General features: G+C 33.7%; 1 protein-coding gene across 1 annotated transcript in view; it reads right to left on the bottom strand.

Moving 5' to 3' along the window:
• The window catches only part of LOC129749601 (protein expanded), a 194,552-nt gene that overhangs the window by 29,258 nt on the left and 141,473 nt on the right, over positions 1-23,821 (bottom strand). The window lies entirely within an intron of this gene.

Below are 23,821 nucleotides of genomic sequence, written 5' to 3' on the forward strand. Positions count from 1 at the left end.
CCGCGGAACCATTGGGTTCTGGCCGGGAAGATCTCTCTGCCATGCCACAAAGGTCTAGTGATAATTATATTTGCCTGTAATTTATTAGCTTTTGCGCAGAGACGCTGCCGCGGTTACGAATGCGCTTGGAGACTTGGAGCTTTATGAGATGTCCAAAGACGGACGCACTCGCGGAAACTCTGTGCTGTACCCACGCCTGGACACGATCAAGCCTCGGGGGCAGAAACACGGGGAATGGAACACCAGTCCAGTGTGCGAAAAGTATTCAGTACATTTACCACAAAGTGAGGAAGGAATTTTGACCTTTCTTGTGATGGCCTCAAAATTCCAGAAAGTCTTCATGGCATCAGCAGCTGTTGCCCGCGTCCCTTGTTTCTGATATTCGTTCGGTCGTTCGTTCGTCCGTCCGTCCGTCTTAGGTATACGCCTTGAGTAGCGACATGTTTCCCTGAAGCAATCTCGAGGGTTTCAGATAAATGATTTCGTACGAAGCGGCTCGAAATCGATCTCGCGTTTATCGGAAGAACCTGCCAAGTATATCTAATTCTTCGGCTGCTAGCGTGTAGACGTGGCAGATGATGGATGCGGCCCCGAATAATAACGAACAAAAAAAAATAACACAGAAAAGATTATCCAGCTTTGGCCCGCTGGATCCAGCAGATTGAAAGAAAATTCCAAAAAACAACCGCATACCTCAAAACCAGCTCCGTTCCTTCGAGCGGCGCGTGTTTCGCCTTTTCTACGTCGTCGTCGTTCTACGCTTCTGCTGCCGGTTGTTGTCTATCTAGCTGAGGTTAATTTCCTTTCCGAACGTTTTCCCTCTGTGATCCGTGAGAGTGATCCGGACATGTTTCAATATCGCATGCGTGCTGAACGCCCATTTGTCCCTCCTTTTCGTCAATCGCTTGATGGGGGAATCTTCGTGATCATTGTTACGCATTCATTACACTATTGGCTGCGGAGAGAGGACTTTTTTTGTTCTGCCTTTTGTACAGAAACAGTGTCTCGAAAAGTCGTCAAAGGTATGACGTACCACGGATCGGTATTTCTCCAATTTCCAGCAGAGATCGGCTGGTTGTGCGATTTCATTGTGGCATCCGGAAGACGATAACATCCATTAATGACTTTTAATCCTTTATAAGTAATGATTCCCGAGTCCTTCTTGTTTTAAATCACGCTCTGTTTTCGCTAAGAAAAGTGATTTCATGTGCAAATTCCAATCAATTTCTAAAAAATCCACACCACCAAACTGGATTCTATAGAAATGAGATTCATTCAACCGACCAATTATGTATCGATGTTTACGACCGCAAACATCGGGATCATTAATATTCTGCTCAAAGTATTAGGAGTTGAAGGAAACTTTGGGCCGGACCGGAGCGCAGAAATTCGAACCATCAGTGCAAAAAAAAAACAGACACACAAACCTGAAGACGAGGAGAAATCATCAATAAAAATATATTCACGAACAGAAGTATAGATGGAACTGTTTTTATTCGGTAGAGTTTAGTTTTAGTTTTTGTGCCATCGTTGGCAAAATTCCAGTGCCTAGGCTGGCGATTGTTTGAGTTGTCTATTTTCGGACGCTTTAGTTCCTCTCTATAGAAAAGGTTGATATTGATATGAAAACTTTATTTCTGGTCATCTTGAGAAGAAGAGAAGAAATTTTTTGTTCTATTATAAAGTTTGTAAACATTTTTCGGTTGTTTGTGTTTGGATAGCACCGAAACTTTAGATAAAGATTACATGACAGCATATTTTAATCTATTAATATTTATACAGTTTAAGAAGGATACACTAGATTTTTTTTAACCCTTTCCTTCCCATGCATGGTAGCACAGGTGATCCACAACTTCGCATAGCTTGCATTTGAACTGGGCGCTTTGGATGAACACCATTTTCTCATCGAATGTGTAAGTATGAATGAAGAATCATTGCACAAAATTTGAAGAAAATCGTGGACAATTATTCAATATCAATCGGGAAGAAAAACACTTGAATTATTATTTATGAAACACATCAGCAGATTGTAAACCGCACTAAAATATTGTTCATGTATTTTTTGGTAAAACATGCTCAAAAAATTGTGTTTCTAGATTCAGAAAAAAATTGATTATTTGTTGGGTTTTTAAAATAAAATGAATATCCGGGCTTTTTTCAACGAAACTCAAACTACCGGGCCCAACTGGATTTTTTTTTCCAAATTTTGTATTAAATATTCGAGCAAGTCCAGGTACAACTGGGCAATCTGGTAATCTTAGTCTAGTTGCTATAATAAATCAATAAAAATGAAATTTGGAAAATTTGTAGCAATCCCCGGGCACAAACTGGAGGATAAATAAAAAATCCCCCTTGCTTAATTGTGCCAATATAAAAAACTCAAAGCAATTCAGGTCGCCATAAAACTAGAAAAATCACCAGATAACGCCTTGTTTTATTAGAAAAACTTGAATTAAATTGTCGAAAATGGGCTTGATTTGGAGAAGCTTCCTTTTTCTTTTAATGCATAGTGTTGTTTTAAAAAAAACACTAATTAAAATCCAAATAACTCGACAACGCGTGGATATTTTTGAGTTATGTGTTCACTAGAGTTTCCATTTCCCTGCTATTTTAGCGTTTCCGGAAATCGGAAAATCCAACGATTCTTTTCCCGGGAATTTTCGGGATCCCGGGAAAAATTGATAATGAAAATTTAAACACTCAACTGCTTACGAACCCTGATCTATGTAAAGATCCCGTTCGATTTTGGCAACACGTCCGCACATTTTGTGTTGCCAAAATCGAATGTTGCCAAAATCGAACGGTTATTTTTCTCAGATTTTTTTTTACAAAATAACTAATACTATCAAAAGCGTTATTTTTAGTCAATTTCCGACCATTCGTAGTAATTTTTTCATTATGTTTTTTTTATGCATTTTGTACTTTTCTTGTTTTGTTTATAATGTTTGCTTTCATTTGTCATATTTTGCTGTTTTAGTCATTCTACATCATTTTTTAGTTGATTTTTGTTTTTCAGTCTTTTGTTTGAATTTGTTTTGAACTGTTTGAATATTTCATTTATTATTTTTGAGTTCTTCATAATTAAAAAAAAAATGTTTTTATTGTTGCATTTTATCACCATTTCAGAACATAAAAACGTATTTGTGGTGTTGGTCTAAGTTAAATTGATCCTGTTATAACGAAAACAAAAAGGTTAAGTTGTTTATTAAAACCGTTCGATTTGCGATGTTACCAAAATCGGATATTGCCAAAGACAAACGGGGTCTGTATATGTTATTAAAAAAAAATGATAGAAGTGTCGCAAAACATTTCAAACTTTTTTAACGCATCAAAAATTCAGTTAGCAGTTTTTAAACCCAAGACCTTCTTACGACAAACTTGATTTAAGCTTGCTGGCGAAAATTGAAATAATTGAGAAAGATTTTTCTATATAGAAGTTGGTTAGGGGGCATCCATAAATTACGTAACGCTCCTAGGGGGGGAGGGAGTAAGCTTTAGCGTTACGATTTGTGACATAGGGGAGGGGGGAGGTATGCTCATCGTTACGTAACGAATTTTTTCTTAAAAAATTTCAGTTTAATCTCAGCTTTTTTGATATCATGCAATTTTTGCTAAATGATAAGCAAACTAAAATCACTTTAACATTTGTAAGCATTAACAAGATTGAAACTGGTTTGTAGCCATTCCTATTTAAAGATTCTAAGATAGACTAAACTGAATTGGATATCCGTGAAATAACCGTTGGAAAACCGAATATAAGGTACATTTACCCCCAAGAACTCAATCCAATCTTAAGACGGAAATTTTACTATTTTTTCTCAATTGATTCAGCTATTTTGATTATTCTGACGAATATTACTAAGGGGAGTATATTTTGCATAACAAGTTATGCTGCTTGAACAAAATAAAGTAAACAAGGTAGATTACCGTCAACTGGGGCAACATGCAACAATTTTCAACTTCAATGGCTTCTAAAAAACTTATGTTCACAATTAATTGTATCCTTTATGCATCAAAAGTTTTAAGGATGCTGGGGCATCAAACTGGCGTAGTTAAAAAAATTATTGGTTTCCTCAGTTATTTTTAATTTTCTAAAAACATGCGATTTTCACACTCCTTAGAAAATGGGGTAACTTGCAACAAACTTTGTTTTTATTGAAAAATCTTATGAACACGTACGAAAATTCATAGTTTTTAATATATTTACGATGCCTTAAAGACCATTACGCATGACAACACCAATTGCAGTAGTTTTTGGGTCTGTAAAAACAAATTTACACATTTTTTCTGAAAATAAGGATGCGGCATACATTTAGGGGTTAAATAATACTACGAAAAATTCTACAAGCTGAAATCATAAAAATAAATGTTTGGATGAATGAAATTTAAATGTTTACAAACGCGTGATGCAAAACATTCATATTCCAGCACATGGAAACGAGATTTACAAGGTATTTCTTTGATTTGCATTTTGTCGCATTTAACCCCAGACACCTAACTGAATTTTAAAAATATTCATTTAAAAAAATTGGGAGTTTGTTCGAAAAATATTATTACACCAACAATGTTGGTATAACATGAGGAAACCTGTAAAAAAGTTTGTAGGTAATTTTATCAAGCCGATCCGTCATACTGGGTAAAGTTTTTTTCGGCATCAAAAAATGTTAAAATTTGTACATTTATTGGTCGATTTTTCAAATTTTACATAAAAATAAAAAAACTTAAGACAACTAGCTTAAGCTGCGAGAAATTATGTCATCATCATCTTGTTATCATTAAAAGATAACTTTATTACAATACATTAAATCAAAAATGATTCAATGTAGTGTTATATAAATGTTGCATCGAACCCCGCTGTTGCATGATGCCCCGTTTGACGGTACCAGTTAACAAGCACAGAGCAACTCGTTATAAGACAATTAATTTATTTTATCAAACATTTATCATCAATGAGTACTAAGAAGCGATTTGGATGGATAATAATTCGGTTTTAAAGAACGTTAAGAAAATTATATTATATATTTATTTACCTTCGAAAATCATGAGAAGATGAGGAAGGGGGGTAATTGTCAGCGTTACGTAATTTTCATAGGGGGGTATGTCGAAGCGTTACGATTTGTGACATACTGGGGGGAGGGGGTCAAAAAAGTGCATTTTTTTGCGTTACGTAATTTATGGATGCCGCCTTAACTAGACTTTGGGCTTTACAAAATAATTGTATTTTTTTTTTGCAAATACTCCGACCGATGAGGGACAAATGGTCTTGTACGGCAAGAAGTTTTCTTAAATCATGCTCTTGGCTCATTTTCAACACTTTCATGCTTTCTAATCGATCTAATCTATCCGTCTATAATTTTCATTACTTTCATTTGAAATTCTTCCTGTTAGAATGTATACTTCACCGAAATGCCATTAATCATTAAATTAAAAACAAAAAATCTTGTAAATTCTCAGATAGCCATTTTTTTTGTTTCCAAACATACCATTTATTTGCCGATGATTTTGCTACTTCGCAGTTTGCGGGAACGGAAGTTTCAAATGAAAAGTGTTGCAAAAAGAAACATTCAGACTCTTTTTGTAGCGTTTCTTCATTGAAATTGTTTGGTTTTATAGCTTCTTTTTCGTTTTTCACTTTTACACTAAGTTTTCGAACGAGAAAACTTTTTTTTTTTATCAAATTCAATGAGAAAAAAAATTCTTATAAATTCTAATTCTAAGCCAAGGTAGAACTACCATTTTCCTTGCTCAATTTGATCCATTTTTTCCAATTTAGATCGAGTTAATTTTTACAATTCGAATTTTTCTTTTGGCTTCGAGAATATCCGGGAGTTTTTCCCGGGATTCGGAAATTCCTGATTTTTTTAATTGTCAGGCCTGCTATAGTATTCATAAAAAATATATTTGAAATTTCTAGAAATTCAAGAATTTCAAGAAACAAAATAGTTTTGGAATAAATCAACAATTTCCAATTTTTTTTTCAAATTTGATGGTCCATTCCTTTTATAAGACTCAAAATTACGTCGAATAATCCCTTCGAGTTTCACAAAATTGCCCCTTTTAAGAGCGGGAGGAGTTTTGAAACGCAGGCAAATTTGCACATAATCAAAAAGTGTGATAAACTTTATAGAAATACTTAAACATTGGTTTTGTTTATCAAATGCACCTCAGATTGCCCCAAATTTGTATAGGAAATTTCAAACTTGTGAAATGTTATGCGATGCAGGCTATTATTGATCCTAGGCTTAGTACAAGATCTCAAGCCAAATGTGGGCCAGATCGGATCACGGGAAAGGGTCGCTCAACGAGCTTGAAGTTTGTACGGGATTTTCAGTCATTTTGATTGGGAGGAACATGCAAATCCAGTTTTTTATCAATAATTTTTTACGGTTTTTCTCGAAGCCTAAATTATGCCAAATATTTCACCACAAGACTGCATTTCGATTCGAGTTAAGAAAAAATAATTATTGGGCTTCAAAAATGGGCTGACTTTTTTAAGAGTGATATTCATCACTGCTGCATGCTGCGTCATAATGTTCGACGCAGGACCAAATTAGGCCGGAAAAAATATAGATATCTTCTTTTGTCAACCCCCCCCCCCCCTCTCCCCTTCGAAATTTCCAAAAATCCCGAAAGGGGGGGGGGGGGGGTTGGGAATAAAGTTTTGCGTAATTTTTGGAAATTTCGAAAAATTCATCAAATATCCGAAAGATTACAAGAGCAAAATACAAATTGTGGAAGCTGAGAGTTTTATAACCTTTTATATTCTTGGTTTTATTAAAATTTTTGTTCCGGCCTTAATGATGAAAATCACCCTTTATAAAATACTAGCAGATTTTACCCGGCCTTGCTCGGTTTCACATAAAATAGAAATCAAAATGAGTCGTTTGAATTTTCAAAACTTTGGAAGATTTATATTCATCATTATAAGAAATTTGTTAATCTTTTTAAAGTTTTTATTGCGGTTATTCACTGTGTTTATCATTTTCACTGCGTTAATTTGTTTCATTTCGTCTTATTTTTCTATCTTCAAATGGTTAAATTGTTATTTATTTTTCTCATCCCCCCTCTAAAAAAATCTCTTACTTTTCAAGATGGTTCCCTGTACAATGGTATATTCAAGTTTTATTTACTGAAAAATAGACTTCCGAATCTTGTTGAATCATGTTAAAAACTCATTTTTCATGTTTTGAGTTGTATGTTTGTCTTTGCCGCTTTTTAATTTCACACTGATTTATGAATACTTGTTCGTAAATATTGAAAGTTCCACTTATTTCGAAAACGAATCATCTTAACCGATCTTAACGGTTAAGATGGAAGTTTTTGAAAATGAATCATCTTAACCGAAGATACTATTATAATGTTATGGAAAAGGTTTTATTTGAGTTTTATTTCAAAGTGTCTGTTCTTGATTAATTCAATGTTAAATTTTGTTAAGTCTTCTCAAAATTGGATAGGAGAATTGAACACATTTATAACTAAAAATAACTCAAAAATTATAATTTGGTCAATGAATTTGAAATGTATACCTAACATTTAAAATCTCAGATTTAATTATCTGATCGATTTTCTAATTCCCCGTTTAAATTCCCCAACGGCTATCAAAGCGTTGAAATCGAAGCCTTCAACTTTTAACTATAAATATTATTATTTTTTCGTTCTCCCTGAGGGATTCTAAAAATTTAAAAATAATTTGTTCTTAAAAGCTGGAATTTATGAAAATCTGTTCAATAGTTTTTCAACACTCAGTCCAAATTGTAATTCAGCTGAAGAAGTCAGTTCACTGTTCACTATTCAGTTCATTGTATATTCTTGTAGACTCTCGAAGTCCCCCAGCATTTTGAAAACCACTTCAAGTCCTAGTCAATAAGTAAGTTATTAACAGGCTAGTTGTATCAATCCAAAATGTAAGCTCATTATTGCATCCAAACATCTCGTACCAATACCACGTGCTTTCAGCAGTAGCATGTACAAAAAAAAACCCACCAAAATTTTTCCTTTCAAATTTCTAATGCTGAGCAAGCTTTGATTTGCTTTCCAGTACACGTGAACTCCTGGACGGTCATTTCTAATGCCCGGCCCATGGTGATGGTGAACATCCCGCCAAAGGAAAAAAAAAATCGGTTGCCAGAATGGGTGCCATGACTTTTGGTTCGTGTGAATAAAACCGAAAGTTGTATGGGAGGGTCCCTTTTCTTAGGTGGGAGGGGCTCAAAACTATTACTAAAACCTTACCCTGGTTCAACTACATCTCTGTACCAAATTTCAGGCTGATCGGTTCAGCGGTGTGGATTTGTATAAGGTGCATACAAACAAACAAACATATATAGTCCAACTCATCTTTATATATTAGAAGATGCCCATTTGCCTAATAAATTTTTTTTTATCTTAACTCGAATCGAAATGTAATCTTGGGATGAAATATTTATCATAATTAAGTTTTTAAGAAAATCTGTATTCAAAAGAAATCGTCCCTAGGGGATCAATGATAAATGAATGGATTTTCTAGTTCGTCTCGAGAAAAATGTCTTAAAATCCAATTCAAACTTCAGGCTCGTTGAGCGACTCCTTCCTGTGATCCGATCTGGCCCAAATTTGGCCTGAGATCTTGTTCTTGGCCTAGGATCAATTTTAGTCTGAAGCGCAGTTGGGTCATTTGAGGCACTCTAGTACTGATATTTTTTTAGTAACGACACATTACCATCCTTGTTGCATTCGTGTCTGCTTAATAATATGTTTATTAAATTTATTGAATTTGAGAAGCTTCATTCATTGAAATAGGAAGCATATATCAATATACTCTATCATCTTATTTTGTAAAAAAATATTTTTCAATTTAATAAATCACCGTTAGTTATGTCAGCACGCTTACGTTTATCAATTTTTGAAAATATCCCTCGAGGATTTTATAATGCTTTTGTTTATTTTATATGGGAGCAGCCTCCCCCCTCTTCTTTTGATTCGGAAGGTGTTCTGGAACGAACGGGTCACCATGAACCACCCTAAGAAATGAAATGACCCAGTAGCAACATGGCGATGCTGCGCGCATTAACGGCTGAGATGCACGCCAAAATTATCGGCTTTTCCTCGGCCACGAAAAGGATTTTCCGAAGGGTCCAGCTAAAATCACCCCAAGGCTCGGTCTCTTTTCCAACCAACCACCATCGAAGACGGTAAATAAGTCGGAGGCCTGCGGGCCAAAGTCAGAGACCTAGAGAGGCCAGAGTTAATGTCGGAATAATTGTATTGTTGTTCTGAGTTGTTAAAATACAGTCCACTAAATTATTTGTAATGTTTCGGAATGAGTGCGGTTTTTATTTTATCTCGGAATATCTGGTGCTATCGATCCAAGCCATCAGGGGCGATCCTGAACAGAAGGGTTTGAAAGTATTACAGAAACGACTTCCGGTCTATAAAACGGTTTTACACAAAATGTCACATTGATCGTTCAATAGTTTCCAAAAATTTTTTGGATTGTGTCATTTTTTTCATTAGTTTCGTAAAGAAGCCCCCCTTCCCCTTCCAGAATTTGGAGAGGTTTGAAAGTATTATATAAATTTTTATCGGTATACTCAAAATTTCACGTTGATCGGTTCAATAGTTTCCAGAAATTGTTCAAATTGTGTCATATTTTTATTGATTTTGTATGAGGGCCTTCCCCTACTTAATTTGGAGGGTTTGAATTATAGAAACCATTTCCTGTCTTTAAAATCCGCCAAATCTCACGTTGATTGGTTCAATAGTTTCCGAAAATTGTTCAGAATGTTTCATAATTTCATTAATTTTGTATGGGAGCCCCCCCCCCCACCCCTTCCCTTTTTAATTTGGATGGGTTTGAAAATATTAGCTTAGCTTAGCTTGATTAACTACTCACATCCACCTTAAACCGTTAAACCTGAAATGCATAGTTATAGAAAATGGATTACTTCCTCCAAAATCAAATTATGATTACAATCAGTTCGAGTTCCACGATCGCTGGTGTGGCTCAGTAGAACATGTTCCACGTCGCCAATGGTTGCTACTCCCTGATTGACCGAGGCCATCAATTTTGTTCAGAGGTCAAATGAATGGTGCTTGGGATTAGCAGCTCATTCACACTGCACAAAACTAATGCTCTCTCTTTGAACGCCAATAACGGCGCCGGCCACGTCCTAGTAGTCAATGGATAGATCGAAAAAAAAGAAAGGGATGAAAGATTTATTTTGTGCATTAGGACCGAGGTCACCTCTGCATCCTAGCAAATTAATTTTGGTTGGGACTGGGTAAAAGGAATTAATTGGGAGACACTTTTGACAAGTGTTACGGTGAACCATAAAAATTATTTTCCTTACTCCTATTAGCTCCTATTCGACGTTTTCAGTTAATACGGGAGTATGAGGTTGTTAAGTGTAATGATGACAAAAAAATAACTACTATGACTAAGTGCCTATTTTTCCTGAACATTCCTAGTATCTTTCTCTAACATAAATTTGTAAAAAATAAGCCTACAGTATAACCGTAATATCCAGTGACATATCAAGTCGACGATTTACCTTCTTTATAATTTGTTTATATCTCTATGTAAAAAAAACTATCCTGAATTGCACTAAGTTTAGCGGTGAAGAATAAGTGAATAATAAATTTAAAAAATAAACCGTTTAACGCGATTTATTTAAAAAAAAATGATATCAACGAAACCATCTCTTAAAAAAAGTTCATCAATTCAAAATGCTCTTCGTAAAATTATGATACATAGCTCTGAATTTAACTAGATGACACGTTTTTAAATCTAATTTTTCGATTCAATTTTAAGTACATCGAATTTTTGATATTTCTAATTCAATCAAAATAGTCCTACATGAAACAGGGTTGTTAAAGTTAGGTGGGAATTTCCCTATCTATTTCCTGTGACGATCTCGACCTAAGCACACAATTGTAAACATACACAACGAGTTTGGCTCCTTAAAACCTCATTTATTAGAAATTTCAATAAGAATTACAAAAAAAATCAAAAGAGTTCACTATGTTTTCTAGATGTTGTTTAAGTAATTGAGAGGTTTCCCTGGGAAAGCTGCATCATCCGCGGTCGAACCGGAAAGGTTCTTTACACTATGTTATTATATCAAAAGATTCTCAAATATCCCACAGCATATCAACAGCAACTGTCAATGTAACCGAAATCTACAATTGCAAGAAAATCGTTTTAATTCAAATTAATAGTTAAAAATATTTACCAAAGGCTTAAATTTTATGTTCACAATAACCGTTATTGAACTTATCTAACGAAAGAAAATAAAATGTCGATGCTTATCAAAAAGTATATTTGCAACTGTTTATGCATTTTTTGCAAAAGCTCATGAATAAACGCTATTTTAAAATAAGTTTTGCATAAAATTTTAAAGAAACTACTGGTGAATGTCCATGGAAATATTTCAACTTTGCTGAGAAATTTGCCGTCAAAAATTTCAAAGCAGCAATAAAACTTGTTTAATTAACAACTAAGCAACTAATTAGAAGAAATAAAGAAAAACACTTAGCTTCAAATGGATCCGGATCCTTCCCGTAGTCAACACCTGTCTCGATGATGAATCGCCCAAAACTGGTCCGAGGGTCCAGCACCAGCCCAGTCCCATCTTTTGAAAAACTTTTTGGATAAAACTTATTCGTTCGTAAATTTTAACTTTACATCACTTCACTTGACACTTCAAAAGTCACTGAATTTTAACGAAGAAAATTTTTTTTTATTCCAGTTTTACGGATAAATTTTGGAAATTTTCACTTGGGAAGAAAATGTTCGACATTTCATTCCTTTAGTCAACGCCTCCTCAGTCTTTGGATGGGTTTGAAAATATTATTTATATAAACTTTTATCGGTTTGCTCAAAATTTCACGTTGATCGTTTGAGTAGTTTCCGGAAATTCTTCAAATTGTGTAATATTTTAAAAAATTTTGTATGAGAGCCTTCTCGTACTTAATTTGGAGGGTTTGAAAGTATTATAGAATCTATTCCCGGCCTTGAAAACGGCTACACAACAAATCTCACGTTGCACACAGGGGAAAACGATGTAAAAAGGTGATCAAAATTGTTTACGCCAAAACGGAGCGTTTGAGACCCATAGTGTCTTCGGGACATTTTACCTACATTTAAAGCACTTTAAAATGAGCTTTTGATAAAAATGATTAAATCACCTAGCAGTGAGATAGAAAAATTATTTTTTGTATTTTTCATTTTAGAGCACTTATGTCTTTGGCAAGTTTTTAGATTGTAAAAAATGTAGCAATTTTGTTGAAGACGTCAACATCGTAGAAGCTAACCCAAAAAAGTTAGAAGGGTTCAAAATAAAAAAATATTTTTTTATCAAAATTTTCAGTATTTTAACGATATCTTTTCAGGCCGAGCTTATTCGAGCAAGAGATGTTTGAAAGAGTTTTGAGTTACTTGAAATCAAATAGTTTTGTGGAACACACTTAATAAAAATATTAAGACTGAAACGAGTTAGATTGGAAAAACTGAGAAAAAATAGCTGTTTTCGAACACCTGTATCTTTCTAGTTTGGTTGAGTTCGGTTCATTTTTTGGTTGCATTAGAATCAGGCAGGTTTCAACGTTGTAAAAGCATATAGTTTACAATGTTAAGTTGTTTATTTTGTAGCTTTATAAATGATTAAAGTTAGCTATTTTCAAGGAATCTAGAGGAATTTTTTTTTGCATTTAAAATTAGCTAACGTAACTCATCAAGTATATTGTATTGTAAGCGGAAAGGTAGATGATAAGGTTCGTCAATGGAGGCTTAAAAACGTCATACGCGAGCGAGAGAATGATTTGGCTAAAATTTCACAAAAATAAAAACGATTGCTAATTGTCAGTTTAAAAAAATTTGGAATTTGTCCTCTAGATTCCTTGAAAATAGCTAACTTTAATCATTTATAAAGCTACAAAATAAACAACTTAACATTGTAAACTATATGTTTTTACAACGTTGAAACCTGCCTGATTCTAATGCAACCAAAAAATGAACCGAACTCAACCGAACTAGAAAGATACAGGTGTTCGAAAACAGTTAATTTTTCTTAGTTTTTTCAATCTAACTCGTTTCAGTCTGAATATTTTTATTAAGTGTGTTCCACAAAACTATTTGATTTCAAGTAACTCAAAACTCTTTCAAACATCTCTTGCTCAAATAAGCTCGTCCTGGAAAGATATTGTTAAAATACTGAAAATTTTAATAAAAAAATATTTTTTTATTTTGAACCCTTCTAACTTTTTTGGGTTAGCTTCTACGATGTTGACGTCTTCAACAAAATTGCTACATTTTTTACAATCTAAAAACTTGCCAAAGACATAAGTGCTCTAAAATGAAAAATACAAAAAATAATTTTTCTATCTCACTGCTAGGTGATTTAATCATTTTTATCAAAAGCTCATTTTAAAGTGCTTTAAATGTAGGTAAAATGTCCCGAAGACACTATGGGTCTAAAACGCTCCGTTTTGGCGTAAACAATTTTGATCACCTTTTTACATCGTTTTCCCCTGTGTGCGTTGGTCGGTTCAGTAGTTTCCGAAAAATGTTCAAATTGTGTCATTTTTTCGTTAATTTTGTATAGGAGACCTCCTCCCATTCCGGAATATGGAGGGGCTTGAAATTTTATATAAACTATTCCCGGTCTTCAAAACGGATACACACCAAATTTCACGTTGATCGATTTATTAGTTTCTGGAAATTATTCGAATTGTGTCAAATTATTAATGATCTCGTATGCATGCTCGCCCACGCCCATCCCTTTATAAGTCAGAGGAGTTTGAAAGTATTTTAGAAACCATCTCCGACCTTAAAATCTCTAAAAAGTTTCTTTTACAAAACTGCTTAATTTTTCCTCTTTTTGATATTTTTAGATGTCAGTAACACATGAATTGAACCTTCCATGAGCTAACATCTGGTAGCAAAGCAAGCAATCGTACCTACCTTTAGATAAATATGGAGTAGGAAAAGCATTACATCAGAGGTGGATTGGATTTCATCCGGAACGATAGTCGATACAGTTGAATGTTGATCGTATGAACTCACACGTCACGAATTGACCATATCTTTGCGTCGTCGGTTTGGGAAATGATGAAAGTAAGGTAAAAGTGGCTTACTTGTTATTCTCTCCTGAATGCGGTCGTTATTGCCAATGCAAACCCTTTTCCCATTCAGGAGGTATATTACAGAAGCACTTATACTTATTTAGTAATAGTAGAAATAAATTTAAAAAAATGTAAAGCCACTGAAGGCCACATAAATTTTCATGTTCACCTAGAAAGTAGTTTTAGAACGCATTTGATTTTGAATCCATCTAAAAATGGCTAAAATTCACTTCCCACACCGCAAATTGCCGTGGAGCTGATGGAGCTGTGATTGATTGGACGCGTCATGTTTGCGGTAAGCTGGGAAATTAATTAGCGATCGACTTTGTGGTATGCCTGCATTCATGCGTAGGGAACCCAGTTCGATCCCTTACTGGTTCAGCATCATCATCATCAACAAAAACAACATCATCTACTGTCTCGTCTATGAGGACGGAACAGCTTTGGCACGCATCAGGCTGATATGAGTAAACTATGTAGTCCTATGTTTGTTCGTGAGTCGTGAGTTTCGCCTTCTTCTGCTACACTTACGGTTTGAAAGGGTCGAAATATGTTCTTTTTTTTCTTTTTAGGTTAATTAATTTATATCCGCATTTATCGAACGTGTTCGAGCAGTTGGACGTAATAAGTCTCACCCAGATAGGACGAGGCTAGAGCCACTGCTGTGATCGTCAGTTTGCTATTGATTTCGTGAGAAAATGTTGCCTAAGAAACTTTTGCTAGGAATACTCTGAGTTCAAAATAAAAATTCAACATCTCAAAATCAAATTCAGAAAATATAAAAAGAAAATAAATCTTCAAGCAAAAAAAAAAACTTTCTAATATAGTTGAACAAACTTGATGATTCTTTTCAAAAAGTGAACATCGCTATCGGCGCTACATCAGCGCTGATCATTCTACAGAAATTGATGGCAATTAAATTTCACGGAACATCTGAACCATACGTATGCGCCTGCAGCGCCGAAGGTCTGAGTCATAGAACTTCACGCGTTCAATGCACAAATGGAATTTCACCTCTCCCGGATCGTTAAGCAGCAATCAAGGAATGCAGCAGCGAAATATTTGGGTAAGTAAGGTTGAAACACCATAAATCATCCCTTACCCTCTCATCTAAAATAGCAAATTTAATTGTATTAGAACTAACTTAACAGAGTGCTATATAACTTTGTTCTAAATCAAAACTAAGTTTTAGTGAACTCCTTTGAAACTTGAAAAATGACAAAAGTGACAAAAATGACAAAAATGACAAAAATGACAAAAATGACAAAAATGACAAAAATGACAAAAATGACAAAAATGACAAAAATGACAAAAATGACAAAAATGACAAAAATGACAAAAATGACAAAAATGACAAAAATGACAAAAATGACAAAAATGACAAAAATGACAAAAATGACAAAAATGACAAAAATGACAAAAATGACAAAAATGACAAAAATGACAAAAATGACAAAAATGACAAAAATGACAAAAATGACAAAAATGACAAAAATGACAAAAATGACAAAAATGACAAAAATGACAAAAATGACAAAAATGACAAAAATGACAAAAATGACAAAAATGACAAAAATGACAAAAATGACAAAAATGACAAAAATGACAAAAATGACAAAAATGACAAAAATGACAAAAATGACAAAAATGACAAAAATGACAAAAATGACAAAAATGACAAAAATGACAAAAATGACAAAAATGACAAAAATGACAAAAATGACAAAAATGACAAAAATGACAAAAATGACAAAAATGACAAAAATGACAAAAATGACAAAAATGACAAAAATGACAAAAATGACAAAAATGACAAAAATGACAAAAATGACAAAAATGACAAAAATGACAAAAATGACAAAAATGACAAAAATGACAAAAATGACAAAAATGACAAAAATGACAAAAATGACAAAAATGACAAAAATGACAAAAATGACAAAAATGACAAAAATGACAAAAATGACAAAAATGACAAAAATGACAAAAATGACAAAAATGACAAAAATGACAAAAATGACAAAAATGACAAAAATGACAAAAATGACAAAAATGACAAAAATGACAAAAATGACAAAAATGACAAAAATGACAAAAATGACAAAAATGACAAAAATGACAAAAATGACAAAAATGACAAAAATGACAAAAATGACAAAAATGACAAAAATGACAAAAATGACAAAAATGACAAAAATGACAAAAATGACAAAAATGACAAAAATGACAAAAATGACAAAAATGACAAAAATGACAAAAATGACAAAAATGACAAAAATGACAAAAATGACAAAAATGACAAAAATGACAAAAATGACAAAAATGACAAAAATGACAAAAATGACAAAAATGACAAAAATAACAAAAATGACAAAAATAACAAAAATGACAAAAATGACAAAAATGACAAAAATGACAAAAATGACAAAAATGACAAAAATGACAAAAATGACAAAAATGACAAAAATGACAAAAATGACAAAAATGACAAAAATGACAAAAATGACAAAAATGACAAAAATGACAAAAATGACAAAAATGACAAAAATGACAAAAATGACAAAAATGACAAAAATGACAAAAATGACAAAAATGACAAAAATGACAAAAATGACAAAAATGACAAAAATGACAAAAATGACAAAAATGACAAAAATGACAAAAATGACAAAAATGACAAAAATGACAAAAATGACAAAAATGACAAAAATGACAAAAATGACAAAAAATGACAAAAAATGACAAAAATGACAAAAATGACAAAAATGACAAAAATGACAAAAATGACAAAAATGACAAAAATGACAAAAATGACAAAAATGACAAAAATGACAAAAATGACAAAAATGACAAAAATGACAAAAATGACAAAAATGACAAAAATGACAAAAATGACAAAAATGACAAAAATGACAAAAATGACAAAAATGAAAAATGACAAAAATGACAAAAATGACAAAAATGACAAAAATGACAAAAATGACAAAAATGACAAAAATGACAAAAATGACAAAAATGACAAAAATGACAAAAATGACAAAAATGACAAAAATGACAAAAATGACAAAAATGACAAAAATGACAAAAATGACAAAAATGACAAAAATGACAAAAATGACAAAAATGACAAAAATGACAAAAATGACAAAAATGACAAAAATGACAAAAATGACAAAAATGACAAAAATGACAAAAATGACAAAAATGACAAAAATGACAAAAATGACAAAAATGACAAAAATGACAAAAATGACAAAAATGACAAAAATGAAAAAAATGAAAAAAATGACAAAAATGACAAAAATGACAAAAATGACAAAAATGACAAAAATGACAAAAAATGACAAAAATGACAAAAATGACAAAAATGACAAAAATGACAAAAATGACAAAAATGACAAAAATGACAAAAATGACAAAAATGACAAAAATGACAAAAATGACAAAAATGACAAAAATGACAAAAATGACAAAAATAACAAAAATGACAAAAATGACAAAAATGACAAAAATGACAAAAATGACAAAAATGACAAAAATGACAAAAATGACAAAAATGACAAAAATGACAAAAATGACAAAAATGACAAAAATGACAAAAATGACAAAAATGGCAAAAATGACAAAAATGACAAAAATGACAAAAATGACAAAAATGACAAAAATGACAAAAATGACAAAAATGACAATAATGACAAAAATGACAAAAATGACAAAAATGACAAAAATGACAAAAATGACAAAAATGACAAAAATGGCAAAAAATGACAAAAATGACAAAAATGACAAAAATGACAAAAATGACAAAAATGACAAAAATGACAAAAATGACAAAAATGACAAAAATGACAAAAATGACAAAAATGACAAAAATGACAAAAATGACAAAAATGACAAAAATGACAAAAATGACAAAAATGACAAAAATGACAAAAATGACAAAAATGACAAAAATGACAAAAATGACAAAAATGACAAAAATGACAAAAATGACAAAAATGACAAAAATGACAAAAATGACAAAAATGACAAAAATGACAAAAATGACAAAAATGACAAAAATGACAAAAATGACAAAAATGACAAAAATGACAAAAATGACAAAAATGACAAAAATGACAAAAATGACAAAAATGACAAAAATGACAAAAATGACAAAAATGACAAAAATGACAAAAATGACAAAAATGACAAAAATGACAAAAATGACAAAAATGACAAAAATGACAAAAATGACAAAAATGACAAAAATGACAAAAATGACAAAAATGACAAAAATGACAAAAATGACAAAAATGACAAAAATGACAAAAATGACAAAAATGACAAAAATGACAAAAATGACAAAAATGACAAAAATGACAAAAATGACAAAAATGACAAAAATGACAAAAATGACAAAAATGACAAAAATGAAAAATGACAAAAATGACAAAAATGACAAAAAATGACAAAAATGACAAAAATGACAAAAATGACAAAAATGACAAAAATGACAAAAATGACAAAAATGACAAAAATAACAAAAATGACAAAAATAACAAAAATGACAAAAATGACAAAAATGACAAAAATGACAAAAATGACAAAAATGACAAAAATGACAAAAATGACAAAAATGACAAAAATGACAAAAATGACAAAAATGACAAAAATGACAAAAATGACAAAAATGACAAAAATGACAAAAATGACAAAAATGACAAAAATGACAAAAATGGCAAAAATGACAAAAATGACAAAAATGACAAAAATGACAAAAATGACAAAAATGACAAAAATGACAAAAATGACAAAAATGACAAAAATGACAAAAATGACAAAAATGACAAAAATGACAAAAATGACAAAAATGACAAAAATGACAAAAATGACAAAAATGACAAAAATGACAAAAATGACAAAAATGACAAAAATGACAAAAAATGACAAAAATGACAAAAATGACAAAAATGACAAAAATGACAAAAATGACAAAAATGACAAAAATGACAAAAATGACAAAAATGACAAAAATGACAAAAATGACAAAAATGACAAAAATGACAAAAATGACAAAAATGACAAAAATGACAAAAATGACAAAAATGACAAAAATGACAAAAATGACAAAAATGACAAAAATGACAAAAATGACAAAAATGACAAAAACGACAAAAATGACAAAAATGACAAAAATGACAAAAATGACAAAAATGACAAAAATGACAAAAATGACAAAAATGACAAAAATGACAAAAATGACAAAAATGACAAAAATGACAAAAATGACAAAAATGACAAAAATGACAAAAATGACAAAAATGACAAAAATGACAAAAATGACAAAAATGACAAAAATGACAAAAATGACAAAAATGACAAAAATGACAAAAATGACAAAAATGACAAAAATGACAAAAATGACAAAAATGACAAAAATGAAAAAAATGAAAAAAATGACAAAAATGACAAAAATGACAAAAATGACAAAAATGACAAAAATGACAAAAAATGACAAAAGTGACAAAAATGACAAAAATGACAAAAATGACAAAAATGACAAAAATGACAAAAATGACAAAAATGACAAAAATGACAAAAATGACAAAAATGACAAAAATGACAAAAATGACAAAAATGACAAAAATGACAAAAATGACAAAAATGACAAAAATGACAAAAATGACAAAAATGACAAAAATGACAAAAATGACAAAAATGACAAAAATGACAAAAATGACAAAAATGACAAAAATGACAAAAATGACAAAAATGGCAAAAATGACAAAAATGACAAAAATGACAAAAATGACAAAAATGACAAAAATGACAAAAATGACAAAAATGACAAAAATGACAAAAATGACAATAATGACAAAAATGACAAAAATGACAAAAATGACAAAAATGACAAAAATGACAAAAATGACAAAAATGACAAAAATGACAAAAATGACAAAAATGACAAAAATGACAAAAATGACAAAAATGACAAAAATGACAAAAATGACAAAAATGACAAAAATTACAAAAATTACAAAAATGACAATAAATACCCCATACAAATTCCTCTTTATGGAAGGGTTGATCGACCCACCGTACCCAATATATAGAATAAGTCCAACGAACGATTGATGGAATTTCTGGAACGCTCATGTCACCATATGGTCTGACAGTGCGAATCCCTTGCGGTGATTCCTCCGCACAAGCGGATAATATGGTTGATTCTCAATCAGCCGAGGTGCCCTACTTACTAAGGAGATTCGCGCTGCACCATCTATGTAGGTATCTATCTATAAGCGAAATTGCGCCTGTGGCGGCGTATAATAATAACTAAACAATCCTCGAATGCGCCAAAAGTAACACCGCGCGGGCTGCGTCTCGTCACTTCTAGCGAATTTCTGTTTATTTCTCTCGGCTGCCGATTGTTGGCAGCTCTGCTCGTTGCTAGCGCTCCACCAAATGACTGCATTCTTCGAATTCCTGCGTCGAATTATGGTAATGGTTCTCTGCTGACTATAATAGGGCGGGAAGATAGTTTTAAAGTGTATTGGGCGAGGGCAAGTAATTCGATGGTTCGGTGTTACTCTTGTGATCATATTTGAGATAACCGTTTTTGGATTCCGATAGATATGTTGGGGAAAATAAAGCCTTAAATTTAAAAACGTCATAAATCATAAAGTTGTTTTTTTTTCTAGAACACATTTTATTGATTGAAGCGTGAGCAAGAGTGACTTAAAAAATATTTTCATGGATCATATTTTCGTAACATAGATTTTGGCCCGATGACGTTCATGTAAGTCATGGTGGTTGGAAAAATTTGTTAGTCAATGTTAGTCAATATTAAATCTTGAGGAACATTGCAGTATGTATGTGGCAAAAATTAAGAATAGGGCTTTTGCCATACACCCATACAAGAGGTCTGTTGGGCACACATAAATGGTTTTTATAAGCGGGAAAAGCAAAATTCAGCTGAAATGTTGTTTCAAACTTCAATGAATGCGCATTTTTTTTTCCAAAAAAGATCCAATAAGTATATTTCGGATCATTGACTAACAAGTGGAAACAATTTGGTGAATATTTGATTGAGAAGCAGTGCAGAAACTAGTTGAACAAAATGGAAAAATGACTATTATGTTTGAAAGGTACATTAAATGGTTCCCCCAGATCTTTTGTTGAAGTATTCGGGTCCATCTTTTAGTATTTTGAACCCGGAGGATGAAACTAAGTGTTTTAGTTGTGGAATTTATAAAGATCTTTAGCAATATCCTCAGGAAACGGTCGTGTCCTGTACAAAATCTTCATTTTTTGAAAGAACTTCACTCGAAATCAGAAAACAAATTTGCAAACAAAGAAACAAATGCACTGGCTTTTCAAAGACACGAATGCAACAAGGATGGTAGAGTGTCATTAGTAAAACCTTAAAAAAAACTGGCTTTTCAAAAATGTTCTGTATATTGATAAACTTTCGATACTTTTCAAAAACAAATTCGAAAACTAACTATCTTCCTTCGAATCGTATTCATTTAGCATTAAGCTGTCACTTTTGTTTGCCCAAAGGCTTACTAATTCTAATGCACTGTGCAAAAGCCTTATCGTCCGTTCCAGTAGAATCTGCTTTAAGTTTCGTTAGTAGAGAGCTAGGATCCCTGGGGAGACTTAATCCGACAGTCATCTCTTTGGAGGTTTTTTTTATTGTTTGGCGGGTTTGCGCCGGAGGTCTTTAGATCTTCCTTAAAATTTAAAGTGTGGCTTATTTGCATGGGCTGGTAAACGGTGGATAATGTGCAACACGAGACCCCATAGTGGTTATATCACCTCTTATTCACAACTCCTATCTCTACCTCCCCGTGGTGCCGGCTGGGGTGCGAGTAACCTAAGCGGAGATCGGGTACCCAACCCCGGTGGATGCTTTGGTCGCATGCAGACTGAGAAGGTGGCCGCACGCGTCTGTTCCCCATGTCAGGGGCGGCGTGCAACAACAACCGAGCGTCTGTTCTCCAGGTCAGGGGCGGCTCAAAGAGCGTCTGTCTTGCAGCAAGCGGCTGAATTTATGAAATGCGGCTCCCGCCAGCTAAGTCCAAGATGGCAGCCCCATCGCGGGATAGGGACTTTAGGCTAACAACCTACTGCTCCTGATATCTTGTATTGTTACAGAAACTGAGAGAAGAAATAACCGATTTGGAACTTTGGCAACGACTTTTAGCATGAAAACACGGACTAGAATTGGAACTTGGAATGTTTTGACCCTTGCCCAGCCAGGAAAGCTGGCTCAACTTGCTAGAGAAGCTAGCCGCCTCAAGCTAGAGATATTGGGACTGAGCGAAGTCCGTTGGCCTAACACTGGAGAACACAAGACACAGTCCGGGCAAGTACTGCTTTACTCTGGCATACGAGGAGAACATGCTACTCGGGAACGAGGAGTTGGTTTCCTGTTAAGCCCGCAGGCCCATGCGGCCCTCATAAGATGGGAACCGATAAACGAAAGAATAATCGTAGCCAGATTCAGAACACGGGTTAGAAACCTTACAATGGTCCAGTGTTATGCGCCAACTGACGTTGCCGATTTGCAGGAGAAAGAGCAGTTTTACAGTCAATTGAACAGCGTGGTTGAGAGAATTCCGAAGGGTGACATTCAAATCCACTTAGGCGACTTCAACGCAAAGATTGGCTCCGATAATCAGGACCTTGAGCGCATCATGGGGCGCCATGGCCTAGGACAGATGAGCGAAAACGGAGAGCTGTTTGTAGAATTTTGTGGCAACAACAACATGGTGATCGGTGGATCGCTCTTCCCCCATCGACCAGCACATAAGGTCACTTGGGTATCCCGAGATGGCCGAACAGAAAATCAAATTGACCACATCTGCATCAGCCGAAAATGGAGAAGGAGCCTTCTTGATGTCCGCAACAAGCGAAGCGCAGACATTGCATCTGACCATCACCTCGTCCTTGGCGAGATACGACTGAGAGTTGCGCGTGTCCAACGGCACGAGGAGAAAGTCGGGTGTCGATACGACGTCCGCCGGTTGGAGAATCCAGAGGTGAAAAGGGCATACGTTGAACAGCTAGAATCCCGAGCCTCGGAGCTGCCGACAGACGGAACAGTCGAAGAACAGTGGTGTGGAATCAAGAATGCCTTTATCACGACGAGCCATGGAACTCTCGGTAAAGTTTGTGGAAGACGAAGTGAATGGATGTCGGATGAAACCTGGAGGATGATCGATGATCGGAGAAAGGCGAAAGTCGGAATTGAGCAGGCATGTACCGGGTCAGCCAAAGCAGCCGCCCGCTTACGATATGCGGAGCTGGAAAAGGCAGTTAAACGAGCTTGTAGACGAGACAAGAGAGCCTGGACAAACTCCCTAGCCGAAGAGGGAGAAAGAGCCGCCGCCAATGGAGATATCCGATTATTATATGATATTTGCTGCTGACAGATCGAACAGATCAGCTCAAGCGTTGGACTGAGCATTTTGATCAACTTTTCCGAGTTACAAATAGCAATGGCCAACAGAACCCGCAGCTCGAGGCGCCCACAGTAAGTCGCATTAATGGCGTCAACTCGGAAGCGCCCTCGCTGGCTGAAATAGAAGCGGCAATCAAGAACATGAAATCCAACAAAGCGCCTGGAATCGATTGCATTCCTGCTGAAATGCTCAAAGCCGACCCTGCCTTGTCAGCACAAATGTTGCACCGTCTTTTCGCTGACATTTGGGATACTGCAACATTCCCGGCCGAC

This window comes from Uranotaenia lowii, chromosome 2, assembly GCF_029784155.1.
Source record: "Uranotaenia lowii strain MFRU-FL chromosome 2, ASM2978415v1, whole genome shotgun sequence".
In the NCBI taxonomy this organism is placed as follows: Eukaryota; Metazoa; Arthropoda; class Insecta; order Diptera; family Culicidae; genus Uranotaenia; species Uranotaenia lowii.